This window comes from Notamacropus eugenii, chromosome 6 (assembly GCF_028372415.1).
Source record: "Notamacropus eugenii isolate mMacEug1 chromosome 6, mMacEug1.pri_v2, whole genome shotgun sequence".
Taxonomy (NCBI): domain Eukaryota; kingdom Metazoa; phylum Chordata; class Mammalia; order Diprotodontia; family Macropodidae; genus Notamacropus; species Notamacropus eugenii.
Genome location: NC_092877.1, coordinates 25,986,742 through 26,012,252, shown reverse-complemented (window position 1 = coordinate 26,012,252; position 25,511 = coordinate 25,986,742). Strand labels below are relative to the sequence as shown.

At 35.8% G+C, this 25,511-nt stretch overlaps 1 protein-coding gene across 1 annotated transcript in view; it reads left to right on the top strand.

Annotated features, from left to right (window-relative positions):
* The window catches only part of LUZP2 (leucine zipper protein 2), a 743,524-nt gene that overhangs the window by 406,039 nt on the left and 311,974 nt on the right, over positions 1-25,511 (top strand). The window lies entirely within an intron of this gene.

Below are 25,511 nucleotides of genomic sequence, written 5' to 3'. Positions count from 1 at the left end.
TGAATAGACTTTATAGTTTTACAAACGAAGCTGATGTAGAAATCTCAGCATGTTAAAAGTGTTGATTGTGTTCCAGAATGTTAGCTCATTTTCTTTTTAAACCAAGGATGGCAAAATATACATGTCAATGCAGGAAGATAAATGATCCAAGCAAATTATGAGAGGAAATGAAGCCTAATAGAGAGTGACAGAGGGAAGAATAGGGAGAAAGGGAAGGAAGTGTGGGGGGGAAAGGAGAGAGAAAGAAGGGGATAGGGAAAGGGAGGAGAGAGGAAAGGAAAGGGAGAGGGCAAAGGAGAGGGAGAGCAGAAAGAAGAGGGAGAGAGAAGAAGAAAAGAAGGGAATAGGGAAATGGAGAAGAAGAGAAAGAGAAGGAAGAAAGGGGACAGGAAAAGAAAGAGGGAGATAGAAAAGGAAAGACAGAAATAGATAGAAAGATAAAGAATAAAAATTGATTAATTTAGTAAACACTCTGAGTGATATATACTCTGCTAAATGCTAGGTATGCAGATACAAGCTAACAAGACAGTCCTTGCCTTCAAAGTTCTGACATTCTAATGGGGGGAAGACAGTACATAAAGGGGAGCTGTAAAACATCAAGATGGGGTGACTGACATAGAAGTGAAAGAAGATTCCTGAAAGTGGATTTTTGAGTGATGCCACAGCTCAGGCTAATTCTACAAGAGTATTTGGAACAAGCAGTTCCTAAGGAGATGAATGAAACCTCAAGGTGGTTTCTTCAGGGTGCCAAGGTAATTTGTGTCCCAAGAGTTGTACTCTACATGACCCAAACTGACCCACCTGACATACTAGCTATGTGTGGGAAACAAAGGAAAGAGTTCTGTTTCCACAGGGTCAAAGGTCTTCCCAGCTTTGAGTGGTGACCCTTAGTCAGATTTGCGACCTAGCATGGTCAGGTAAAAGGTCAGAAACTTTTAAGAGACAGTAAAGAGTTGTGTCCACAAAAGTTGTTAGCTCCTAAAGTTGGTAGATAAATTAGATAAGAAAGTTAGCAAACTGCAGGTGGTCCTGACCAATCAGGAAGCAGGGGCTTTCAGAAAAACCCAAGAACATAAGAACTAGTCCAGTCTAAACCAGCTGGGGTCAATGACAGGGCAACCTAAAATTCCAGCTGCGCTTACTTAATGAACCTCATGCATGTAAGCAGGCACACCTCGAATAAAATTATCCCTCCATTATCTGATTAAGGGTCCTATGTTGAAGCATGTTTGGGAGGAGAAAGCACACCAAGGAATGATGGGTAATAGGCATGTCAAAGAGTTTGTAACCTGAAGGAGAATGGACCAATCCATCCTCTAATGGGAGGATTGGTTCTGAACTAGCGGTGTAAAACTGATTTCACTTCTGTATTCGGCACACTCTCCTCCTGAAGAGGTGTGGAGTCCGCTTCGGGTCAGGGGCATTCAATTCCTCTGAGTTCTGCTTTAGTAATTTTTTTCCCTTGATACTTGAGTGTTAAGCGTGTTTCTAACACTACGTGACCCTTGGCAGGCTATGGAACCTCTCAGAATCTAAATTTCTTGGTATATAAAATGAGCTAAATTATGCCTGTCATTCTTAACTCTTAGGATTTTAGATTTAGAGTGGGCAGGGACATCCAAAGCCAATGAGGTCCATTACTTCATTAGACAAAAGTGGGAACTACAGATAAATTGGGTTGTGATTCATCCAAGGTCACACAGACGTTAAGTAGAACTGGTAATGAATCCCAGTCCCATAATCCATGATCATTGGATCACAGAGTTAGAAGTAGGTTAGTTAGATGCCATATAGTCCAACCCCCTTCATTTTACAAGTAAGAGACACCAAGGCCAAGAGAAGTGAAGTGATTTTCTCAGGTCACCCAGCCAGTAAGTGTCTGAGGTGGGATTTGAACCCAACACTTCTAACTCCAACTTTGCTGTCCTTTCTACTGTGCTGTGCTGCTTCTTAGAACCCTGGACCTAAGAGTATGTCACACGTCTGAACTGCCTGCCACTGTTGTTTATTCATGTTCAGCTCTTCATGACCTGATTTGGGGTTTTCTTGGCAGACACACTAGAGTGGTTTATCATTTCCTTCTCCAGCACATTTTGCAGTTGAGGAAACTGAGGCAAACAGAGTGATGTGACTTACCCAGGGTCACGCAGCTAGTAAATATTTAACGTTGGATTTGAACCTGAGTCTTCCTGATTCCACGCCTGGCATTATATCCACTACGCTACCTAATTGCCCAACTAACTCTTAGGGAATAATTAATACTAACCATTTAACATATATCTTATGGAATAGAAGTTCATTTAAGTGGCTCCCCTTTCCAACCTGAAGAACAGCTGACTCTTTTTTCATCGCCATTAGGATCTCTATTAGAGAAGACTACAGGATGTGATTGGGGTGGGGTAACTGGGAAGTGGCAGGAAGGGATAAGGGAAATCCAAAATTTTAATTCAGAATTATATTTGAATCCTCTATTTTCTACATACTAGGCTTGTGACCTTAGGCAAGTCATTTCCCTTAATCACATTCCCTTTTTCCAAATAGGTAAAACCTAGGCAATATTATTTTTTCTGCCTTTCTTATTAAGTAGGTACTGTGGTGCCAAGAGTTAACTAGTTGATTTCTTTTAGCCTCAGTTCTCTCACCTCAAAATGGGGCTTGGTACCTACGTACACATACCTTAAAGATAAAGAAATTAGGATTATAGATTTGAAAGTGGAAGGAACTTCAGATATCATCTCTGAATAATTCAGTCCCTTCATTTTAGAAATATGGAAACTGAGGCCAAAAGAGAACAGACCTACCCATGACCACAAAAGTACTAAATAGCCAGTATGGAATTTGATCCCCATTTCTCTTAACACATGTTCAGTGTTCTTCACGTCACATTTTTCTGCTACTGCTCTTCAGGTTAGTACATACATCATACTTGTGAATAATTGCCTTTACCCTTTACCTTGCTGGGAAGTTATCTGGAAACACTTGGTCATGGGGAGGCTTAGATAGGGTGGTTTAGAAAGAGCCAATCGAAGTCTCCATTTCAGGAGAAACCACTAGTTTATTACATGTTGAGTTGAATCTGCTCTTTAAATAAAAAGCAGCCAGCTGAAAATCAAAGCTTAAATATGTACTGTTTGTTATGGGGAACATGAGGTTAACCCAAACAGAGTCTCTTCTGTTCTGTTCCAAGATGCGAGTCAATTTAATCGAGTGTGGCTGGCTGGGGAGAGCCATAAAAGTTGGTAGAGGCTTGTTTTCAGAGCTGAAGCATCCCTGAGCTGATCTCTCTTCCATCTAGTTATATGGTCATGGGAAGAACAATTCATTATTTATTTGGGGGAGTTAGGGATGCCAGTGCAGCTCGATAAATGCAGAGTGAAATCCAGCAAAGGTCATGTCTTTGCAAATGGAAGTAGCCCAGTAGTGTTCTGGCTGTCCTTATTTATCTCACTCCAAAGGGGTTGTCTGGCATATGGAGTAAGGTAGTTATAAGGGGTCCTGTATTTTCAGGTCAGTTTTATGAAGCTGATATACTCAAATGTGTTCGTTTCATTATATCCTGTTAGCCCAATGCTCCTCTAGCAGCCAGATCCAGATCTGAATGAGACCCTTAGACACTGGTGGGCGTGAGTCTTCTTTTTGATTAAACCGTACTATTAAGAGTCTGGTCCACCAGAGAATTTCTTGGGCCATTCAGATTCCCACAGACAACTTGGTTCTTTTAAAACAATACCAGGCTCCAGATTGACAGAATGTCGCTGCTGTCAGATGGGAAGTAAACTCACCCTGCTAGGTGGGTGACAGGGAAGGCTAATCTGTCTTCCATGTGGGTGGTGATGTTCAGAGTTTTCTTTCTTTCTTTCTTTTTTCCTTAAACAACAGCTGATAGAATGAATTGCCTGTTTGGTAAACCGAAATAGGAGGATTTCCCTTGGCTTTGTAACAGGACCAGATAGGAAACTGAATTTATTACTACCATTAAGCTGAGAAATGTGCAGGATTCAATTATGTGACTATGAACTATTGACAACAGGATCTGTAGTCAGCTGGGATGATAGGGTGTGGGTAGGGAGAAGGGGTCCTTTTCTGGAAGTCCTTTTTCTCCCATTCATGAGACTATCATGATGATACCCATAGATATGACGTATAGCTTTCTACATGGCTCTTTGTAGAGTCCTGAAGTGGCATTTCCTTACTCAATGGGTCTACTTCATCTTGGTATTCCAATACTAAGTATTGAATACTAAGCGTAGAATACTTAGTATTCTAATCCTACTACCATCATTATGCTGGAGATCGTGATAGGTTTCCAGTGAGAACTCCCAAATGTTCTTGTTTTGAAATTTGCAAGATTATCCACTAGTCAAACAATGAGGAAACACAGAAACTTCTCTTCCTCCTCCCAAATAAAAAGAAAATGTGTTTCCTTCTCCTTATCTCAAACTTCCCTCTCTCTCCTCAAGACTGGCCTGTCATATCTGGGTTTCAAACTAATTTGCTATTTAATCCAAAATCCAACTAGAAATGACCAACTCTTTTCAGTCACCCACTTCTTATGGTATTTTCATTTCATTTTATTCAAGGTCTTTCATATTTTTTCAAGCATAATCCATTGACTGTTAGATTACAAAATAGGTTTTCTTCACCCAGTAAAGGTATTGAAAACTGAGTTTGGAGTTAGGAAGATGTGAATTCAAATTTGGCCTCAGATCCTTACCCTGGGCAAGTCACATAACCATTTTATGTCTAAAACTAATCTGAAAAATGGAGTAAATAGGCAGCGAGGTGATGCAGTGGATAGACTGCTAGACCTGAAGCCTTCATTGAAATCTGACCTGAGACCATTGACTTTTTGGGTCTGTTTTTGAGCTAAGTTATCAAGAAATCTTACTTTCTCAAGCTATCTCATATATGCAATTAATGCAGCTACATGCAATATGCAAATGTACATGTGTATGCATACATACAAAATAGTTTGATAAGTCAAGGCATGGCATATGTATATAAACATATATGTATATAAATGTATGTTTGCATGTACACACATACATTCATGTATTTATGCCAATGTTGTCTCCCCTAGGAGAGTGTCAGCGCTCTTAGGACCAGGGATTATTTCATTTTTGTTTTTCTACCCACATCATCTTGCAGAGTGTGTACCATATAATGCCCATTTAACAAATTTTTTTATTGATCGATAATTTTGAGCTCTGATTGTTCTTTTTTTAGAAGAAAGAGTCTTTTTGGAATGTTTCTTAAATCACAGTTATTGCATAATTTAAGTAAATCTAGAATTAAAATATTTGCATAGATAATTTATCTAAAACCAGTCCTCAAGGCTATAATAGTCTATTTTGGTACATATTGAGGTACACACACACACACACACACACATACACACACAAGTTTACAGAAATATATGGTTGATGAGCCTAAAGTTTAAAACTTGCCTAGGTTTTTTTTTAATTTCTCTTCTAAGTGTTTTATCAATCCATATTTTGAATTGCTTTTCACCTTTTATAGCTCCTAAAAAGTAACTCCAATAGTATGAGTCTATCCATTAGTCTGATTCCTATCAGCTCTTCCAAAGTCTGCTTTTTCATTCAGACATTCATCAGGGAGACATTCTCCCAATGGTGATGTTCATCATATGAGATCTTTTTTTGGTAAACAAGAATATGGGCAGAGATGCTATGCTGCATGGTTATTTAACAGGAAACTTTTTTTTTTTATAGCAGAAATGTCCTCAAAACTATATTTGCATCTGCAACATAAATATGACACCAAGAGATATTTCTAACTTTTCATCATAGGTTTATATCTGAAAAAGGTAGGTGTAATGTAATTTTTTAAAAACACAAATTGAATTACATTTTTCAGTTCCCTAGGGGAGATGACTGTTTGAAAGACTCTTAGAATCTTATGAGCACATACCAATTCACACTCCTTCTCACACACACACCAGACTTTAGGTTTCCTTACTTGGGCTTGCTTTTAAGCACCAGTCTCTCTACCTTAACCCACTCTTTTTTTATATGAATTAAAGAATGAATAAAATTACAAGAATTTAATAAGTACATCCTGCTAAGTGCTGAAGGTAGAAAGACATACATGAATCAGCCCCTGCCTTCAAAGAAATTTCCCTGTAAAAGAGCAAAAATCATGGTCACATGGTAAAGGAAGGTAAGAAAGAATTGAATTTTGATCTGGGGAGTCTCAAGGATTTGGGGTAGAGGCAAAGGGCTGTTGATTGTCACACCCTTTCTAGTAGCAACGGTAGCATAGATTTGATTATTTCTTAAGAACAATGGGTAAGGTGGAGATGAGTGAAGATATTGCCAGGGAAGATGGCAAGAGGACCATCATTGTCAGGTCCTGGCTTTTTGGTGGATAGTTACATGGCATGTGAAGCATGTTATGGTACCAGGTGGAGATGGATTAGGTCAGGTGATTAGTATGGGGACTGATGGGTAACTGTGCCATTTAGATATGTCAACATCTATGAGGTCTTCACTTTCCTTGGAACTTGAATAATACCCTAAGGAACGGCATTAGGAGCTCCAACTAAAACTTTGTCCAACTACAAAGACAAGGTGTGTCTGCCTCTACCAGTCTAGTACCCCATATCAACACGCACCCACAATTCAGGTCTCACTCTAAATGGAGAACTAGCTCTGAGAATCTTTACACAGATGTTGCTCCTTCCTCATATTGTCTTGTATTTTATGCTGTTTTTGGTTTTTTTTGTTTTTTTTTTTTGCCAATATTCAGTCATTACACTACATACTGTTTTTTCTCACATCTCCATTCTACTTTATTCTCTTGACAACTGCTCATTCTTTGTCGTTCCTGCAAAAACTACACAGGGACCAGATCAAAAAAGTAATACCAACTTCGGCCATGTTAAGACAGGAAGAGAGGCACAGTTTTCAGGAATAGGAATGTAGCAGTCTGTCCCATTGCATTTTACCCTCTTCATACTTCATTTGGAGAATTTTGCTTCATCTTGAGCACTATGGAATAAAATGGACATTGACAGGCAGGAGAGTGACCAGAAGAGGGCAACCTGAAATGGTGAAGAACCTTAGGCTGTTGATGATCAATTGAAGAATCTAGGCAAGTTTAGATCATTTGAAGAGAAGAGCAAGTGTAGGGTAGAGCATGATGTCTGTCTTCAAGTATTATAAGTCTTATCAGGTGGAAAACTGATTAGATTTGGAGTTTGACGGTGGAGAACATTAACAGGAACAATGGATGAAAATTGCAAATAGAGCAATTTAGGCTTGATATGAGATAAAATCTCTGTAACAATGGAACTGTTCAAAAATGCCTTGAGAAGTATATGATTCCTCTGCTCTTTGGTTTTGCCATTCAGTCATTCATTGGTGTTCATCTCTTTCTGACCCCATGAATCAGAGGAGGAGACTGGAATCTGCAGTCTTGAGGCCACATGTGACCTTCTGGGTCCTCAAGCATGGCCCTTTGACTGAATTCAAACTTCACAGAAAAAAATCCCCTTAATAAAAAAGATTTGTTCTATAAAACTTGGACTCAGTCAAAAGACTGTACCTGAGGACCTAGAAGGACACATGTGGCCTCGGGGCTCCCTGCCCTTAGACCAGCGCATACCAGACCCTTCTATCTTTCACTGTCTCTGCCTCAGAGGTATTCAAATAGAGACTTCGTTACTTTCCATTGAATATACTTTGATATGTTTGTAATACCTATGGGCTCATTCTCTTTTCTAAGATCCTCTCTATCACTGGTTGAGTCATGAATTATTCTCATCCTTATATCTAAAAGGTAATTTGTTTCTTCTTTAAATTTTTTTATGATGTCACCCCATATATCTATGTCATGAATTCATTTGGAGCTTATTCTGCTATACTGTGTGAGATATGAATCTATACTTAGACCTGCTAGACTGCTTTTGAGATTTTCCAATGATTTTTGTAGAATAATGAATTCTTGTTTCAATAGCTCCGAGGCTTATCACACATTAGACATTTGTGCTCATTTGCATCTATATATATATATATATATATATGTTTTGATTCTTTTACACTAATGCACATCTATATGTCTTAACAAGTACTATAGTATTTTGATTAGTGCTTAGCTGTGTAGTTTGAAATCTGATTCCTTTTTTTTTATTCTTCTATTGAGATACTTAATCTTTTGTTGTTCTAAATGGATTTCACTGTTATTTTTTCTACCTCTTTTAAGTAAATCTTTCATCATTTGGTGTGCTACTAAATAATTAAATTAATTTAGGTTGTATTGTCATTTTTACTATATTGACTTGACCTACTGATAAACGATTCATATTTCTCCGGTTACTTATATTCATTTTTATTTCTGTAAGAGTGTTTTGTAATTGTGTTCATGTAATTCTTGACTGTATTTTGGCAGGTAGACCCCTAAATATTTTATATTGTCTTTTTCTAATGGGATTTCTGTATTTCATTCTGCTTTATTTTGATGGCAATATACGGAAATGCTGAAGATTTATGTGAGTTTATGTTCTATCTTAAAAGTTTGATAAAGGTGTTGTTCTAAGTATTTTTGGGGGGATAGAGTCTTTAGGGCAGAAGTGTCAAACACAGGACCCACAGGCTACATACAAACAACAGCATTATTGTGTGTAGCTCAAGACAGATAAAAATGGAATTGGGAAATATTTAATGTGATGAATAAAAATACATTAAAGCATCAGTGATATTAATATCTCATTTTACAAGATAATATGCATTCAACTGTGATACTTCTGTGCTGTTTAATGATTTTTATTTCTATAATTAGTTGCACCACTCTTCTAGGGTTCTACAGATAAACCATTATGTTATCAGTAAAAAAGAAAAAAAGATCTTTCCTCTTTGCTTATGGTTATTTCTTTTTCTTTTCTTATTTTCTTTGTTCTCAATTCTGACTATCTCCAATTTTAATGGTGATAATTGACCTCTTTAACATTTATCTTCTTGGAAAGCCTTCAGAATTGCTATAAACAGATACTAGTTAATATAACAAGGAAAGATATTTTATTCCTATATTTTTAAGGTTTTTACTAGGAATAAGTGTTGAATTTTGGCAAAAGTTTTTTTTTTATCTACTGATAAAATTATATGAGTTATTATTAGTAATTTGATGAATTATGGTAATAATTTACCAATACTGAATCAGCCCTGCATTCATGGTATAAATTCATCCCGGCCACATTTTAATTTTCCCCCCCTTTTTAAAATAATATTTTGTTTTTTTCCAGAATTGCATGCCAATATCATTTTTAGCATTGATTTTTACAATATTCTGATTTCCATATTTTCTCCCTCCATATCTCCCTTCCCTTCTTCTGAAAATGGCAGGCAATTTGATCTAGGTTATGCATATGCTATCATGTAAAGCATTTTTCCATATTAGTTACAGTTGTGAAAGAAAAAAAAAACAGATCAAAAGAAAGAAATATGAAAAAAGAATTGAGTAATGCCTTGATCTACTTTCAGAGTTCATCTGGTCTTTGTCTGGATAACATTTTTCTTCCTAACAAGTCTTCTGTACTTGTCTTGGATCATTGTGTTGCTGAGGAGAGTTGAGTTATTTATAGTTGATCATCACAGCATGTTTTTGCTGCTGTATACAGTGTTTTCCTGTTCTGCTCATTTCACTTTGTTTCGGTTTGTAAAAGTCTTTCAGGTTTTGTTTTGTTTTGTTTTGTTTTTTACTGAAATCTACAGGTTTATTATTTCTTATTGTACAATAATATTCCATTGCATTCATATACCATAGCTTGTTCAGCCATTCCCCAATTGATGGGTGCACCCTCAATTTCCAATATTTTGCCATGGTGAAAAGGGTCATTATAAATATTTTGCACATGTAAGTCTTTTTTTTTTTTTACCCTTTTTTGTGATCTCTTTGAAATACAGACCCAACAGTGGTATTTCTGGATCAAAGAGTATGCACAGTTTAGTTACCCTTTGAGTATAGTTCCAAAGTGCTCTTCGGAATAGTCAGATCAGTTCATAAGTCCACCAACATTATTTCCCAATTTTCCCATATCTTCTCCAGCATTTATCATTTTCTTTTTTAGACATATTAGCCAATCTGAGAAGGGTAAGAAGGTACCTCAGAGTTGTTTCAATTTGCATTTCTCTAATCAAAAGTGATTTAGAGCACTTCTTTATATGTCTATAAATATTTTTGATTATGTGAAAAGAGCCTGTTTGTATCCTTTGACCTTTTATCAATTGGGGAATGGCTTGTATTCTTATAAATTTTACTCAGTTCTTTATATATTTGAAAAATGCATATTTTATCCAAGGTACTTCTATAAAGATAATTTCCCAGCTTTCTGTCTTCCTTCTAATCTTGGTTGCATTGGTTTTGTTTATGCAAAAACTTTTTAACTTAATAGAATCAAAATTATCTATTTTATATTCTGTAATGCATTCTGTGGTCTGGTCATGAACCTGTAACTCACTTAACTTCTCCTTTAAGAATCTGGATTCTATACCTCTTGGTTTATATATGTTTAGCATTAACTATGGTACCTTTTAGCAAGGTGTTGTTTCCTTCTTCTAACTTTTAATTAGGGCTATTTTTTTTTCTTTTAATTTGTCTGATATCTAGATTGCTACTCCTGCTTTTTTTTTTACTTCAGCTGAAGCAAAATAGATTCTGTTCCAGCCCCTTTTCTCTTTCTCTCTCTTCCTCTGTCTCTTTCTCTGTCTCTGTCTCTCTCTGTCTCTCTCTCTGTCTCTCTCTCTATCTCTCTGTCTCTCTCTGTCTCTCTGTCTCTCTCTCTCCCTCCCTCCCTTCCTCCCTCCTCTTTCCTTGAAGTATATTTCTTGTAAACAACATATGGTAGAATTCCAGTCTTTGATCCACTCTGCTATCTCCTTCTGTTTTATGAGAGAGTTCATCCCATTCACATTCAAAGTTATGATTAACAAGTGTGTGTTTCCCTCAATCTTCTTTTTACCTCTGTTTGCCCTCTTACTCCTTTTACTGTTTCCCTATTTGACAGTGTTTTGCTTCTATCTGCTGTCTACCTTGGTCTGCCTCTCTTCTTAGTCTCTTTCCCTCTCTTCCTCCTTTACTTAATCTCCTCCAATCCTACTTTCCTGTGGGGTAAAATATTTCTATATTTAACTGATTGTGTATATTATTCCCTCTTTGTGGCAATACTGATGAAAGTATGGTTCAGGTAATACCTATCCACCTCCCCAAATCTCCCTCCATTGTAATAGGTCTTTCATGTCTCTACATATGAAACAATTTACCCCATTCTACCTCTCTCTTCCTTCTGTACTACTATTATGTTCTTTTCTTTCTCATCCCTTACTTATTTTGCCTTCTCTCTCTCTCTCTGTCTTTCTCTGTCTCTCTCTGTCTCTGTCTCTCTCTCTCTCTCTCCCCATATATATATATATATATAATGTATGTTATACATATATGTATGTTTCATATATATATAAACATATATATGCTATATATGTATGTGTATATACTACCTATAAGTGGTACAATTTTTAAGAATTATAAATGGCATTTTCCCATTTAGGCTTGTAAACAGTTCAACTCCATTGAATCCTTTATTTTTCTTTTACCTTTTTAGGCTTCTCTTGGGTCTTGTTGATACTGGAGATCACTATTTTTGTTTTGTTCATTTCTAGTCTTCGTATGAAAGCTTGAAATCATTCTATCTCATTGAATAACCATTTTCCCCCTTGAATTGTTAAGCATGATTTTGCCAGGTACTTGATTCTTGTTTGTAGTCCTAAATCCTTTACCTTCTGGAATATCATGTTCCATGATGTCTGATCTCTTAATGTTGCAGTAGAATGTCACAGAAGTTCCATGTCCTCTGATCCTTTAAAGTTGAACCTGCTAAGTTCTGTGTAATCATGATTATGGCTTCCTGATCATTTGAATTGTTTCTTTCTGATCAGTTTCAGTATTTTTCCCTTTCACCTGATAGTTCTGTAATTTAGCTATAATGTTCCCTGGAGCTTTTCTTTGTGTGTTACCTCTTTCCTGAGATGAGCGTTGTATTCCTCCAACACCTATTTTGTACTCTGGATACAGGATACCAGAGTAGTTTTCCTTGAAAATTTCTTGAAAGATACTGTCCAAATATTCCTTTTGACTATGGCTTTCAAGCAATCTAATGATTCTGACACTGTCTCTTCTATATCTATTTTCCATGTCAGTTGTTTTTCCAATGAGGTTTTAAACATTTTATTCTATATTTTTCATTCTTTTGAAATTATAAGATTGATTCTTGATGTCATAGAGTATTATCTTCCACTTGCTGAATTCTAATTTTTTAAGGAATTGCTTCCTTTTCCATTTGACCAATTGTACTTTGTAAGCAGTTTTTTCTTTTCTAAACGGTTGACTTTTTTTTAATAATTCTCTCATACTACTTTCATTTTCCCCCAATTTTTCCTCTACTTTTCCTATATGCTTTTTAAGCTCCTTTTTGAACTTTTCTTTGAGTTCTTTCTGAACTTGAGACTACTTTCCATTTTTCTTTGGGATTTGACAATAAGTGTTTTGACATTGATGTCCTTGTGTCTCTATGATAGCTTTCTAAGGTCAGGTTCCTTTTGTGGTTTATTGCTTATCTTTTTTTTTGCCTTTTTCCTTTCTTTTAAAATTGAGCTCCTTCCCAGAGTGGGAGGGGATTTGTTTCTGGCTTCTTGTACCAGGGACTGCAGGCAGGCTGTTTACCTGATGCTTCACTGATATTGCACTGAGGCCCCCGAGGGATCCTTGTGTTTGGTATCTGGCTAAGGTGAGTGAGGTTGGAGGGGGGGCAGTTGGTTGGTGCTACTGGAGACCATAGGAGTCTGGCAGCTTACCTGGTGCTAAACTGGGTCCCTAGTCCTGTGGTCTGGCATGTGCTAAGACCAATGAGGTATTTCTGCATTTCCTCAGAGAATGATGTGGCCACTCATAGCTTTGTATTTACTTAATAAACTCTAATGCTGGTATCTACCTATTTTCCCATGGCTATGCAGAAATACGTGGCAGTCTAGACTTGGGAAGCTGTCTGTCCAGGATTATGCTGAAGCAGATGACAGGTCTTGGAGCTAGAGTTTCGTGGGCTAAAAGATTGTTTTGCCCCTTCTTTTTGCTAGTTCTGCTATTCCAGAATTTGTTTGGGGATGCTATTTGAAAGTGGTTTGGAGGTGAATGTGGGATAGTTATGGTGATTTAGTGCTTACTTCTCCCTCTTAGCTCTTGGAAACTTCAGCTACTTTGGTCATATTTTATATCCTCTATGATATGTTGCTCTTGCCATTTTGATATAGTTTATTTAAAATGGTTGTTTTGATTTTCATTATATACAGCAGTCTATAATTTCCTTTCTCTCTTTTGTCTTTTGCTAATTTATTTACTGAAATTATACCTGAACTATACAAAGAATTTGTTAGGGCTACTTTTTTCATGATTTTTTCAAGCATGTTATATAGTATTGGAATTTAAATTTTCTTTATGTATTTCATGGAATTTTCTTGTAAATTCAACTGTTCCTGATGTGTTTTTCACCCATGAAACTCATTTACAAACTTTTCATTTTTTTTTTAAGATTAGGTGGAGTATTCTAACTTTATTCTGTTAAATGGAGAATTTTATATTTTGTAAACATTTACCCATTTTGTTTTTATTGTCAGCTTCCATAGCATATAATTGTGCAAAATTGTTCCTAATAATTTCTTTCATGTCTATTTGCTTGACTACAAAATCACCTTGTCAATTTTTGATATTGATAATTTGTATATCTTATTTGTTATAATCAAGTTAACTAATGAGTTTTCTATGGCTTAATATTTTATGCTTCTCTCAAATCCTTTGGTTTAGAGCTTAATTCAATTTTTGGAGTGATTTTTGATTCTAAGAGCTCTGGAAAATTTCATTTATGATTTCTGTAATTTCTAGGACTTCTTTATAAAATAAATCATATGTTTTGAGAGGTCTAGTGGTATTTAAAATTATCTCTCAAATTGTTTTCCTAGCCATATTTTGCTATGGTATATCTTACATTTTTTTAATCTTGGTTTTGTTTTCATATGTTTTGTCCCATGGAATCAGTAGTTTCTGTTTGGTCTGTTATGGTTTTCAGGAAATTTGTTTCTTCGGTAACGTTTTGTTTCTCTTGCTTCAAGCTGTTAATTCACTTTCCAATTCTTTCCTGAGATGAGATTTCTTTTCCAATTTTTTTTTCCATTTTAGTCCCTTTTTAAATGTTCACTTTATCTCTTTATGGAATTCTACTTGAACTTTTACTCAAGCTGTGTTTTAATTAACCTTCATTAGAAATATGTTCTAGCCATTCTCAACTTCTAGTCTTGTAACTTAAGATCTCTTGTCCCCATAACAGCTCTTTGTGGTGGGATTATTATTGTTATTTTTATTATTATTATTATTGTTATTTTATTTAAGCATTCCTTCAGGTTACTTCTGGATTTCAGACATTTTGTCAAGACTATGCTCTGCACAATCCTGGAAGGAATATTTAGGTTGAGCCTGTGCCCTCTTAGGTCTTTCTCCTGCTTCTTGGAGTATTTAGTATTGGAAATTGCAGCATATCAGGGATGGCTTGGGGTGGTGACCTACCAGTTTTGAGTTCTTCTAAAGTGTTATGTTCTAGGGCAAAGTCTGATCACCTCCTTCATGATCTGAGCTTTGCCACTTTCTGACTTGTGTTTGGCTATACACAAAACAAGACCTGCTGTCTTACTCTGGTTTGATTTTCATTAAACTGCTGCTGGAATCAGACACTATCAGCCATTTGGAAATGCATAGCCTCAGAGTGATAGAACTGAAGGCTTCCCTTAGGTCTGAGGTTCATGCTTTATTGTTCTGCAGGCTGCAGAATGTTCAGAAAGCTGGTAGTGAGACTTTACTCTGTACCTAGGATCATAGGCACATAGGTTGTTTCTGAATTTGGACCTTGCTCAGTACAAAATCAAGATAAGATAATAACCCCTTTCCCGGTACTGCCATCCTTATGGCAGTACTCCTTCTCAGTCCACCATGGATCTTTGAAATGGAATTGAGTGGTACAATGCAGAGCTGCCACTTAATAGCTGTTGATGAAGTCTGTAAAAAGTTGCCCTCCACCCTCCTCCCCTACCTGTATGAGTCTGGAACTCTCCTTTAGCTGTGCCAAAGCCTCAGTCTGATTTGACTTCCTGTGTGTTAGAATGATCCATGTGGTATACTCCTAGCTAGAACCCATCCCAAGTATCTAGAGGCCTATCTGTCACCCTTTGTTGATCTAGGTTGGAAATATAAGTCACTGTGATAATTTTTTTCCCCAATAAAGATCCCAAACTCAGATTTGCCAGTCCAGATTCAGTCAGGTTTTCTAGATCTTTGTGGAGCAGTTCTGTGAGGCAATTTGACTGAGCTTTTTCCTGTTGGTTCACCATCTTTACCTTGATCTCAAAATTAATTATGATTGAGTTTTTAAAAGTGACTTATCTCTTTAATATCAACTATAAACAGAAGAATATTTACTAGAGATATGTAAATATAGGTATACACATGCATAGACATGTACATATTTATACATTTATATGTATAATGTATATATACAAATATTTATGTGAATATACATTTGTATGTGCCTCTATAGTTTAAATAGACACATAGATATATCTATATAGATATGTGTATGTTTAGATATATTGATATATAGTATATATGAATATATACCTATTTTGATTTTTAAGATATAGTTATAAATATTGATTCTACAGAATTATGGATATATATAATTTTGGTAAATCTATAATCTATAGATATGCCTATGTTAGTATCTCTATCTTTATATCTGTCTAAATCAATTCATATATATGTAGTTCATAAATCTATATTTATATAAATATATATTGCTATCCATGTCCCCACCCCTTCTAAAAGTACAGCATACATTCTTAGCTATTTATCTTCTTGGCTACAGGAAGAGTTGACTTAAATTTAAAACAGGTGCTACAAAGCTTCCTTGTCCCCCACCAAATACACACACACACACACACACACACACACAAAGTTGACTTCTCCCTGCTTCATATCCAGCATCCATTTGCTAGTTGGATTCTCTTCTGGTTCCCTCAGAGCAAATTCTTCACTGAACTCAGCCACTATAGCACCTGGGAAAATATCGTATGGATTGCAGTTGCTGGACCTTTGAAAGTTTTTCCAGCTTTTTGAAACTATGAGGTCATCATCTGGCTTCTTCAGTCTCTGATACTTACATACCTAAAATCAGGAAAGAAAATACACAACAGGGAAAGAATAAACATGGACACGATGTGTTCTTAGCCATATGACAGCTGAAGTTGAGAGATGCAGCTCTTCCTCCTCACTCAAGATGGAAGAGAGAGGGATTTTAGTCTTATTATGCCTTTTGCATGCAGATTCATTATCAGCTCATCAGCCAGTTAAAGACCATTCTATCTCCCTACAAAAAAGCCATCAAACAACAATCAATAGATCCCTTTGTATTGTTTTAATCAGAGAGAGAACCTTTTCATTTCTTACCATCAAATATTTCAATAAAAAAAAAGGGCCGCAAAACCTCTATGTGGGCTCTTAACATATAGAGTATATTAGAAATTATTCATAATCTAGGTTTTTTGGCCACTTTCCCTGTTACATATTTTTGGACTATTAGGCATTGGAGTTCCCTTCTAGCTCTTAAAATTCTGTACTTCTATTATTCAATTATCATACTGCTAAGGCAATTAATAATTTCAATCACCAAGATAATATGTTGATGCCCTTATATAGTACTCTTATAGTTGCTGTCACACCTCTTGCCTTCCATGTACGATGGTCAACCATTCAATCAGACCTATGAAGCATCACTAGATCATAAACATGTTTAAGAGACCTTCAATGTCACTTATTCCAATGCTATTAATTTACAAATTTGGAATCCAAACTCCAGAATAATTGAAGCAACTTGCTCAATGTCATCCCAATAGACAATGGCATAGTATGATTTGATCCTAGTTCCTTTGACTTTAAATCTACTGCATTTTCCATTATTTGGAGGAATCTTTGAAATACATCTTCATATCATAAGTAATAATTCTTTTTATAATCAAATTAGCAAACATTAAATGGAACTCTATGAAAGGAAAAGAAATCCCATTTAGTGTAGCTTCAGTGGAAACTAAATCTCCATCTGATTTTAATTAATGTAGGTGCTGCCATTGTTTTGGTTTTCCTGATCCTGTGGTACTGTGATTTCATTATTAGAGTTTACTCCTGATGTTCTAACTTCTTCCAGAGAAACTTATAGTCTTAGAGATTTCCTTGAGGCACCAAGAAATTGTCTTCTCCATGATCACACAGCCTATATCTGCCAGAGGTAGGAGATGAACACAGGTCTCCCTCTATCTATTGCATGATGCTATTTCTGTAAATCAGTGATACATGATTATATATTTAGTAGGGACAGATACTGGGCAACAGATTTATGTTTCTATTTGAGAGTTAATCAATAACTTTTCCAATTAGCAAATCAAAGTGGGAAATATACTTGAAAATGCTTTCAAATTGTTTGCGGGGGTTTTTGCTTGAGCAACAATAATGTTTTAGATCAATGATAATACCAAGAGAAGGTTATAACTAAACTGTATTAAAATGTAGCACAATAATGGGGGGCTAGTGTCAACTTGAATTCTTTAGAAATGGATGAGTTGCCTCATAAGGTAGTAAGTTTCCTAATTATATCATATCATCAATGGATCCTGGCTGTCTGTCCATCAGAGATTTTGGAGAAGGAATTTCTGCTTATTTATACCATCACATCATTTTACAAGCTAAAGAAATCCTAGTGAACATCAAGTCTAAGTTTCAGTTCACAGAAGAGGAAACTGAGGGGAAGAAAAATCTCTCCCCCAACATTAAAATTCAGAGCCCTTTTCTGAATCCAAATCCATTACTGTTTTGCTAAAATACCATTCAAAACATACCTCATTGGCTCTCCAGCAAAGATGGGAGTAGCTCCCTTCATTGGTTCCTTCTGATTCTGTAGTTGAGTGATTCTGTGGTTCTGTCACAAGTTGCTTCTTTTCTGCAGTGAAGGAACTAAGACACAATCTATTCTTTCCTTGCATCTTTTTAGCAGATATTTTCAAGCTTATGGCAAGGGAGCTTTGCCTCTTAATTTCAGTATGAGGAATAGCAAACATTTTCTTCAACAGAAAATCTCGATTCTAGAGGTCATCAGGTATTGTCTGACCTCAGACAAGTCACTTACCCTTCTTTTGACTAAAATTAAATTACAATGAAAATAATAATTTAGATAACCTTCACTTCATATGATATTAATTGTGTGATTGGCAAAGATGATATAGATTTTTCAAATCAAATGTACTCCATACATATAATGTTCCAACAGCCATGTTTATGTTTGTTCCTACTGTAGACATTTTTTTAAAATAATGAATGCTATTATAAAGAGAATAATCACCCTCTAATTTGTTTATATTATATAATGACTATTTTTACATATTGGGTTTCAGGAGTGGTTCATCCAATTAAAAACAAAAATGAACAAATCCTTTGATTTTAAGAAATTTGCATTATATTAAAGAGATAAATCATGCACACCTCTATGTAAATATGAAGTTATTACAAAGAATATACAATGATTCCAAGAAAGGGAGAATGCTAATAAGTAAGGGGAACAAGTAAGACCTCATTCAGGAGGTGATACCTGAGCTGCCCTTGTAAGGGATCTTAGATGTTTTAGGGTGGGAGTAAAAGGGTGGGCTTTCCAAGTGTGAGAACCATTTATGCAAAGGCCCAGAGGTAGGAACAGGGTAATATGGTAATATGACCAATAACTATGAAGTCAGAAGACTTGGGTGTATAGCCTGATTCACTAAGCCACTACTCTTTTGATTTTGGAAAATCATTTTTAAAATATCTTATTTTCCCCAGTTGCTATATTAATTATGAGAGTTAAAGATCTTCTCCACCCATTAATGGGCATGCCCATTAAGGGAATTTTGTTTTGTGGGAAGACTCACACCTTTGTTAATTTCTAATGAGGCACTGATTCTCAAGGGTTGTAATGCCCTCTGGTTCTGAAAACTGTATACATACTCTGAGGTTTTATTTTGAGGCTTACTCATTGGAAGTGTTTGTTTGGCCAGGCAAGACTCTGGGAAGCCACAAGAAGCCCCCAACTTTAAAACCAAGATGTTGGTGCTTCTCTCTCTGGTAGCCATGTATGCATGGTCAGACAGTTGGAAGTCCTGTCTGTTGGTCTTTATTTCTCTCTTTGCATTTTCTCTGAAGTTCAAGGTGTTGATTTTTGCCCTGAACTAAGTGAATGATATACATGCTTGACTGAAGTGATAGTTGACCCCTCAAAAGTTACTTTCTTTGTAGAAAAGGAGATTGAAGAACCTGTTCAGCAGGTCCTTCTGTGTTTGCTAGGTGTCCTTACTGTTATACCAATTACAGACAAAAACAATTTTAATACTTTTTATTAGTCTTAAGTTCCAAATTCTATCCCTCCCTTCCTCCATATCACCCTCACTGAAATAATAAGCAATTTGATATAGGTTATATGTGTGCAGTCATATAAAATGCTTCTAAATTAGTTATTTTATAAAAGCAGAGAGAGAGAGAGAGAGAGAGAGAGAGAGAGAGAGAGAGAGAGAGAGAGAGATTATATGAATGATTTGGTCTATATTCAGAGCACCAGTTCTTTGGAGGTGGGTAGCATTTTTTTCTCCTGAGTCCTTTGGAAATGTCTTAGATAACTGTATTGCTAAGTGTAGTTAATGACATGCTTAATCATATAATATTGCTGTAACTATCCACAATGTTCTTCTTCTGTTCACTTCATTTTGTATCAATTCATGTAATTCCAGGTTTTTTTTTTCTGAAATCATTCCACTTGTCATTTCTAATATCACAATAGTATTCCATTCCAATCATACTCTACATCCTGCAACTTGTTCAACAATTGGACACATCATTAAAATTTCAAAGACCTCAGTCTCTTGATCTGTAAAATGCAGAGAATGGAGCAATCAGCCAGCTCTTCATCTTTTCTCCTATGAATTCTGCTCCTATAATACAAAATAAGGAATCACCTTTGACCTCTTGTTTTGGCTGTTGTTAGGATCTGGTTTGTTTTGTGATCTGTTGTTGTTTGGTTTGTTTGGGTGGGAGAGAGTACTTTTTGCCTCATAGAATCATAGGAATTGAGGATCATAGATTAAAAGGTGGATTTGGTCACTTTTCCTAAGGTTCTTCCCACTTTCTTATTCACAATGAACTCTTATATGTTAGACAGAATTAAGATCAGGATTGCAATTCCTTTTATTTCATTTTCTTCTTTTTGAAAGTTGAAATAACCATCAAAACAAGTCAAGAGTTTATTAGTCATTCCAGAGTGAGCAGACTGAAATTTCAAGCAGATATCAGAACACTTCCATTCCTCTATCAAAGGATGACCTGCCTCTTGTACACTTAATGATATCTGTTGAGGCACAATAGACAGAGTACTGGACCTAGGGTCAGTAATACCTGAGTTCAGATCCCATTTCAGGTATTTCCTAGCTATATGACCCTGGGTAAGTAACTTAACCTTTCTGGAATGCAAGTTTGGTTTGTTGTTGTTATTGTTGTTAAGGAAATAGTGATAATTACAGTTGTTCTGGTGTTTATCCTTTGTTTTCGAAAAAGACCATGACATCAGAGAAATGATGACATGAGTTGCACTTGACTTTGTTTTGAGTGAGGGAGGGCTGTGCAAGGTGACCAGCCTCTCTCCTCCTGAGCCATCTGGGTGCATTGACCAGACATTCATCAGGACAGCTAGAGATGGTCTAGACTGCAATGGGAGACCTTGGCCTTTATAGGCTGTGCCTTTTCATAGTGTTTACATGACAGAGTTGTAAGGATCAGATAAATATTTGTAAAGTGCTTTACAAACCTTAAAGTAATACTAATTATTATTATTATTAATATTATTAGAAGACTGCAATGCTGTGCTATGTAAGTACTATCTACTGAGAAAGTAGTATACTTTTGTTTAAAGTAAGGTACATCTATAAAGAAAGGTTGTGCACCATTAATAAATATAGTTGTTTTTATACTGAAGCATTGATAAAACTGTTTTCAGGATGAGACTAAATCAGGAAGAGGAAAGGATTTAGTCAGTTATATTAATACCTGTGTTATCAGATTTCATAAAATAATTCCGTTTTATATTTGTATAAGCATGATTTTGAGAAATAAAACATTAATCGCAGATCTCAAATATTCATTGCACCATTAATGAAATAGGCTCCACATGAGTTTTTAATTCATGTCAAAATGAGTTTTTGAAAATTACTAAAATGTCTTTACTTAATGAAAATATGGAGCCCCACTATGTATTCAACTTTTTTCTATATGGGAATAGCACCATTCATGGCACATAGTAGGTATTCAATAAATCCTTATTGCTCTGGAAAAAAATTGTATCTTAATGACAATTAAAATTAACCTTACCTTTAAGGCAGTCCTAAAACAGGTAAACACACAACCTAACAAATTACTTATAGGTGAAAATGCTTAGGCCTAGTGTTGTATAGTATAATGTGATCTGTATTTCATATAGAATTTCAATGTTCATTAAAATAAAATAAAATGTGATAGTCTTAACAATTTTTTTAAAAAATGAATTTTTATCCAATCTTTAAAGCACAGTTCAACCTCCTACATAAAGTCTTTCCTCAACTTCCCCTAAAGACTTCATAATGTCCTTAGTTTTAGCTTCACTGATGTACTAATTACGTGATATTTTATACTGCAGTTAGCTTCTGTTTTCTATTCTGACACTAATAAATTTCATGGGTGGGGCACAGATTATGTCTTATCTAATCTTTGTATTCCCCTCCCCCCCAAGTGTGGAGCATTAAACCTCTGCAAATAATTGTTTAATATTTGCCATCACACAAAGCCTAGTAGCACACAACTAGCAGCTGCTGCACAAAAAGACAGACGGTCTTGGAACACTATATCAAAGAGCAAAAAAATTGAGTTTGCAGCCAAAAATATCATGTTTAGCAAAGTTAAGCATAATCCTGAAAGAAAAATAAAGGTATTCAGTGAATTGCCAGACTTTCAGGATTTTTGTTGCAAAAAGATCTGGAATCAATAGAAAATTTGACATACAAGATCCAATAGAAATATAAGGAAAACATCGAAAATTAATTACAAAAGGACCTAATAAGCACAGACCATTTACTTTTTATATGCATATATATAAATTGTATATCTAAGATTGTTATTAATATTTAGGTGGTTTGAAAGAAAGATTGGGCTAGAGCTGAGTAAGGTGTGCCACTAGAAAGTATATCTTCTAGGAAAAGGTAAAAAGAATAATTATCTTATCCAAATAAGGTGTGAGAGGAAGAACCAAAACAGAGGAATTAGGTGGGGGAGGAGGGCTGCTAGTTTCAGAATCCTACTTTCATCAGGAATGGGTTGAAGAGGGAACAAGACATATACATATACATATATATATATTTGGAAAGGCATAAAAATCTTCTAAATTCAGAAAAAAATAAAAGGCAAGAGGGATAAGGAAGGAGGAGAGAATAAGGGAGCGATTTCAGGGTTGGGTGAGAGGATAAAGCAGGGATCTTTGCTGGGGGGATAGGTTAAATAATAGAAATGAAAGAGAGCAGGTAGAAATAAAATAGAAGAGTCAGAAGGGATAGGAAATAGGAGATACACACAAACATAAAATAAAGAATAGGAGTAGGATTTATGGTATAAGGTGGAACTTTAGCTGAGACCTGAAGGAAGCTGGGGAACATTTGTTAAAATACTTGTTTAATGAAGTGAGTATGTACTTGTTGAGTCAGACAGCAGATTAATCATTCTCAAGATCATTATTTCTGGTATCAGTGATCAAGTAGATGTAGGGGGTGAGGGATTAGGTAAATTTCATACTTCTTTAAATTAAGCTGTATCATAAAAACGATTGCTCTGAAATAATCTTCAATAGACCTAGGATCAAGTCAACAATCTTTTATTGACTTTACAGCAATGAGCTAGTTTGAAGGGATAAAAATCATGAAAAACAACATTGTCCTTGGCCTTACAGAGTGTATTATCAAGTAGAACCTAATTAGACTGGTACTCAGAAAGTATGAATGCAAATAGAGTGAAATAAAGATAGAAAGAAAGATTGGAACCTTCTGTTATAGAAGACTGTGAATGACAGAATTTGTATTTCATCTTACAGCCAAAAGGGAATCAACTAAAAGCTTTTATGAAGTCAAATTATATGACCTGACTTTTGAATTAATATTTTTCTCCCTTCCATTTTCCCCTGAATTTTGCCTTCTTTAGCTTTCTACTTCCAACCAGGTTATGAGGCCTTTTACCCAATTAAATATGTTATAAAAATGGACATTTGAAAAAAACATGCAGAGCAAACACTGGCTAAAAGTAGCAAAAAAATAAATGTTACCCTGAATCCAAAATTCATTCATTCAGCCAATATTAAGCAGGGACAATTAGGTGATGCAGTGGATAGAGCACTAGTGCAGGAGCCAGGAGGAGCTGAGTTCAGATCTCACCTCAGACACTTGACATTCACTAGCTGTGTGACCTTGGGCAAGTCACTTAACCCCAATTGTCTCATCCTGGGTCATCTCCAGTCATCCTGATGAATATCTGGTCACTAGATTCAGATGGCTCTGGAGAAGAAGTGAGGCTGGTGACCTGCACAGCCTTCCCTTACTCAAAACAAAGTCAAGTGGAAGTCATGTCATTATTTCTCTGATGGCGTGATCTTCGGCAATGAAGGAGGAACACACACAATATTAAGCACTTATGTACTAGGTCAGGGAAAATGACAGCACTTGGCATTGAACTTAGCCCTGAGGTTCATATAAATGAAGCCAAAAGGGACTGAAGACATTGTATTATAAGAAAGAGGAACAAAATACAAGTCCTTCCATTCTACCATCCATACCTCATTAAAAAATCCAATCCTTAATATATTTAAATGATTCATAGCCCCCCTACCCCAAATGCTCTATGTAGCTTAAAGTTAAGATATTCTAAGTCTGAGATCTTGCCATGAAATAGGAACTCCAAATTCGAATTCTATCCTATTTACATATCTGGTTACAGGAGCTTTGGGGAACAGTCTATAGAAATGGTTTATAGTATGACCCATACTAATGGCAGAGCATGTGACATCTCCAGAGAAACTATATGATGCATTGGATAGAGTATTTGGTTTTGGAATCAGGAAGATGTGAGTTTAAATTTTCCTTCTAAAGTTTACCATCTATGGGATTATGGGTAAATCATTTAACCTTTCTTAGCCTTAGTTTGATTGCCTATAATTTGGCCATAATTGCGCCTATGGTACCTACCTTTCTAGGTTATGAGGCTCAAATGAGATAATGGAAAGGACCTTTGACATCTCAAAATACCATATAAGTATCATATATTATTAGATTATTTGGAAATCTTAAATTAAAAAGAACTCAGGACAAGAATTTAGATTTGATGAAATGAAATGTTGGCTGACAGTTCAAAAGTGGAATGGACCACCTCAGGGAGGTACAGGAAGAACAAAGTGGAGCTCTTCAGGCATGACTGAATGACCATGTGTTCGGTAAAATTGAAACCAGGTTCTTGGTTACTTATAAATTGGGCTAGCTTGCCTCAGTACACCTCTTCAATTCAGTGATTATTTTATGTATGGCTTCCAGGAGAGTTGTGTCACTTACTTTGATCTCAGTCAGATTACATCCTTTCTCCAAGCTTGAATCTCCCTCTTTGTAAAATTAGAAAATTGCATTGGAATTTCTAATAGTGAAGTAGATAGTGTGCTGGTCTTAAAGCAGGGGAAATCGGAATTAGAATAGTTCCTCAGATACTTAAAAGCTGTGTGACCCTGGGCAAGTCATCAAGCCTCTTTTATTTTCAGTTTCCTCATCTGTCAAATGGGAATAATGATAACACTTAGCCCCCAAGTTGTTGAAAAGATAAAACAAAACATGTAAAGCTCCACATAAATGTTATTATTATTATCACTTGGTCAGTCTTGGTTTATACATAATTCCTGGTACCAAATCATATTTAATTATTTATTTACTACCTGTATACAAGATCCATTAAGATACTTTTAAAGACATTTTCTAACTATGTCAATCAGAGGTGTCCTACACTGGTATTTTACCTCAGGGGAACATTCTGATAGCCCTTATATTCTTTTTTAGATGCACAGAGGCAAATGAGCTTAGCACCCAGTTATTGAGAATAATTACTCAAAATAGAAAACTATTAGGTGATGAACTTCTTTCTCCTTTCAAAGGCTCCTCATCTCAGTTCCTTTCAAGAACTTTCTGAGCTCACCTTGCTTCCTCACCCATTTGCTGGCAGCAGCTCCTTCAGAAGTTTTGTGACATCCCAGTGTCTCCTTACCTGGAAGCTAATGGCTTGGAGTCTCTGCC